At 40.0% G+C, this 3,994-nt stretch overlaps 1 protein-coding gene across 3 annotated transcripts in view; it reads right to left on the bottom strand.

Moving 5' to 3' along the window:
- Positions 1–3,687, bottom strand: part of LOC108755416 (choline transporter-like protein 1) — a 16,725-nt gene extending 13,038 nt beyond the window's left edge. Inside the window, exon 1 of one of the 3 annotated variants that reach the window (XM_018498393.1) lies at positions 3,671–3,687. The gene's annotated coding sequence lies outside the window, so the exon portion shown is untranslated. Of the gene's footprint in view, positions 1–216; positions 247–3,197; positions 3,414–3,670 lie in introns of those variants that run through there. The other 2 variants (XM_018498391.1, XM_018498389.1) reach the window with 2 other exon arrangements.
- Between the last annotated feature and the right edge of the window lie 307 nt (positions 3,688–3,994).

Raw genomic sequence — 3,994 nt, 5'->3', positions numbered from 1 at the left:
TATATATATATATATATATAGAGTTATTTTTCAAACTAAACTGTTTAAAAATATTCTCATAGCTTTTCTTAATATTTTCCAGGAAATGTGTTTTATTAAAAATGCATATTCAATGATAATCTCTGTCTTACTCTGTATCAAGCTTAACCTCGACAGATAACAGAAGTAATAGTAGTATATAAGGATTAAAGCAACGTAAACGGATGTAGGTAGTACCTTGATGAGGATTTTCCTCGGCGTCATTCACGCATTATGATAATCCTGTATTCTCCGTTCTTCAATTATTCATGAAACTCGCTCCGACTTTCCTGCTTAGGCTTCTCTTCGCGGAAGCAGATATTAGTGCAATTTCTGTGCGTTCTCAAAGCTACACGTATTTCCAGATTTTTCAAAACGAATACAACTCGCGTATAACATGTACTTATCCTCGTCATTCGAACTCACGTAACCTTTGGATCGATGCACTATCAACACAGCTGTCTGAAGATAGGCCTGCAACGTGTTTGCATTTGCTCGATTTAACACATATATCTCTCTCTATCGTATCCTCTTTTCCTCAAAAATATAAAAAAAAAAAAGTACAATTTTGTCCCACAAAATATGCAACTCTCTAAAGACATTAAAATCTTATGAGATTCGCGACGGGATTATATTACATTTTGTGTAACAACGTTTTGTGTCATCTACTAAATTAGCATTTCATATTAAATTAATAATCAATTGTTTGCGAATTGCTTTGAACTTTGTGGTGAACAAGATCATAAAATAGAAGACCAAGCGTTTTTTGCGTGAATAACGAAGAAATATGAAGATTAAACTAAGCACATCGAAGCAAGACCGCTCCTTTTCCGTCTAAAGTTCTTTGTTTTCTCACTTCTGATTCACTGGCCTTCGCGGGGAATTCCTTTATCTGTTATCTGCGTTCATTGAATACAGTAGACTTCATTTATAATGTAGGACGGGCAGATCATACGCTCGCTAATTGTAAGTTAATTAGGAGAATGTTTGCAAGTGCAACGTAATCAGAATTATTATGAATACACACTTGATCGATGTAAGTCAAACGATTTGCATGCAATTATTAGCTCTAGCGAGCAAAGGCAAACTTTGAAAGATCTAGTGCTACTTGTATGAAGTATGTTTAAGCCGAAAGTAATCACCTAATTTTTTTTACGTAAACGATCACTTCACGATCATTTTATGAAACTGGGAAGTTTTTATTCTACTAATTAAAATCACATACTATTAACAACATTTTCCATTGCTTTTCTCCGATTTATTAGTATTTGAGAATATTATGAATATAAATATTATGATTTAATCGCAATTTTCTGAAAGTAAAAACCAAACAAAAGTTAATTGGAATAAGCGTGTTAAGTAGCTGTGACAGTATTTCTGAAAAATAAAGATTTTCAACAAAATAACGCTTTTTTATCGCGGATTTTCAATAAAATTGCATATTTACAGATTTGTAAAGAATACAGTTACTAAAAAAGAAAAAATGTATTACAAAAATATGCATAAAAAAACAACACTTAATAATTGTTTTCGCCACTGAGCTTAGCTGAGGTATAAAAATATCCTAGATGACGATTCCCGGGTTAAAAATATAACAAAGCGTATTGCCAAATTCAATATAATAGTGTATCAAGTATGATTGTGTAACAATTTTGAAAATTACATTTCGCTTTATTTCGATTTTGAATTATTATTAATGGAATGTGTTCTTGTTTGGAATAGCAAAACATACACATTCGCGCGAAAATAGCTCTTGCGATATTAACATGACACGGAAAGTGCTATTATTAAGACGTATTATTCTCGTACCTCTCGATTGTTTATAATTGAATACACCGCGGTGCATTTGTCATTACGAGCGTATCTCATTCGTCTTACATCACTCACATGCATCCAAGGATCTACGAGTACGTATGCACCTGCGCACTGCAACCCGCACCTGCGGTTGCGAAAATACAATGCAAAAAGTCACTCCAGCGATATGCGCTCAAAGATAGAAAGAAGCGTTTTTGTCAAAGTGAAAGAAAAGAAAGCTTTAGGATGATCAATAATCATCGCTAAGTTGGGAGCGATAAATTATTAAATCAATAACGAATATTGAAAAATTGTCAATACTAGAAATAACGTAAAGATAATTTCGTCAAAGGGAAAATATTGACAATGTAGGTCACATTTTCGCGTAATGACGAAATGGCTGAACAAACTTTTTTGGCGGACCGCCGTTGTCTCTACTGACGTAAACGTAGATAACAATAAATATTTAGAAATTAACATCCGTTTATCAAGCACACGTACTAACGTTGAATAATTGGGAAAATAAATGTTGGTCGTTCGCGGATTCTTAAATCTCCGTGATCCAAGGGGGGACTTAAAAAAAAAGACCGAAGCGAATTTTCAATTTGAATTATTCTGCCCCAAATTCAAACACAAACGAAAAAAACCGAGAAACATTTTTCATCCACCTTCCCAAAACATCCACTCCGAGGAAAACTTTTACTCGATGCAATATTGTATACAGTTACGTAAATTTCGAATAAAATTTTCCACGAAGAGGAACCTTTCGGAATGTAGACTTAAAAATGTCGAAAGGGTGTTTTTCAGAGTTTTTCCAGAATTTTTTCCGATTTCGTAGAGCTCAAAAATACATTCAGGTACTGGTCAGTGACCCGGTTGGATTAGGAAAAAAAACCAGTGGGAAAAAACATTCGACCACTCAAGTGACAATTGCCGGTGTGGAAAGCAACCGAGAGCGGCAAAACATCGGAACGCGTGCATTTACAAAGTCAAGCCGTGAGTCGTGTCACGATCTGCGTAACGATCGTGACACACCTGTGGGCGTAACTTGGGACGGGAGAAAAAAAGAAACAAGAGCGGAAAAACATCAGATATGGACTAACCGTGAAAACGACAAAACAATTCCAATGAACATTAGGTTCGAGCTCGACCATTTATTTGGTTTTCTTATAGACTTATATGTATATCAGACGTCGTTTTTACGTTTTATCTTGCGACGGTTCTCGAAAGTAAAATAACGAGGCTAAGCCTGAAATGTGCGTCTGAGTCACGAAGGAAACCTGCGTATCCCTGCGATTAGATTAGAGCGAGTATGGCGGCAGCCGGTATGGCTAAACCGTTAGCATTCCAGCGAGAAGGTAAGCTCGCTCAAATCGGACCATTACCGTGCTGCTTGAAGCGAACCCGCTCCGCTCCAAGGTTCCGGCAGGCATTCGCAGTAGTCGCAGTTGAGTCGCAGTTGCAGTGATCTACGGACACTCCAGTCGCCGCAGGTCGATGCGAATCGTAGTGCTTATCGTAAACTTCGCTCTCCCTCCTCGTACAAGCTGTCCCCCTCTTCGCAGAACGTCTCTTGCGAGTTAAATTTTCTGGATTGCTCCGGGTTCCTCAGCGGACCGCTAGAGAAAAAAAAAAGAGAAATCTTCGTCTAGGCAACGACGATTACGACGGCACGCGGCACGCGGCGGTTTCGATCTTGGATCACGGAGAACGGAAAACACGAATCGTACGACGCGGAGGTCGCGACACGTCGCTTTGTTTGTTCTGTTAACGTCGTCGTCGCGGCGAACTCGCGCGACGAGTCCGCTCGCATTCGAGCTCGGGCACAATACTAACAGTCGCCGGCTCGTGTGATTACCCAGCCGGGGCCTGGAGAACGGGCTCTCCTGTGTGTGCCCGCCGGTTAACGATACTTCGTTCGCTTCGTTGCAGCCCGTGCTCCATTCGCTGTCCTCCTCTTCCACATTCCTCTCGCTCTCCTCCCGCACTTCCCCCGCGCGTTCCCCCTCTCCCCTCCCCTCCCCTCCCCGCGCTCCTGCCGCCCCTCTTTCTCTTTCTCTCGTTATGAATCACTCTCTTTGTCGCGTTGTCTGTCCGTCACGCACGCACTCACTCTCCTCACTCTTCCACCCGACTACTGACCTTTCCGTCCTTCTCTTCGCGGCTCGTTTCTCTCTTTAGC

Source organism: Trachymyrmex septentrionalis, unplaced genomic scaffold (assembly GCF_001594115.1).
Source record: "Trachymyrmex septentrionalis isolate Tsep2-gDNA-1 unplaced genomic scaffold, Tsep1.0 scaffold87, whole genome shotgun sequence".
In the NCBI taxonomy this organism is placed as follows: domain Eukaryota; kingdom Metazoa; phylum Arthropoda; class Insecta; order Hymenoptera; family Formicidae; genus Trachymyrmex; species Trachymyrmex septentrionalis.
The sequence above is the reverse complement of the archived record's forward strand: the minus strand, read 5'-3'. Positions and strand labels throughout refer to the sequence as shown.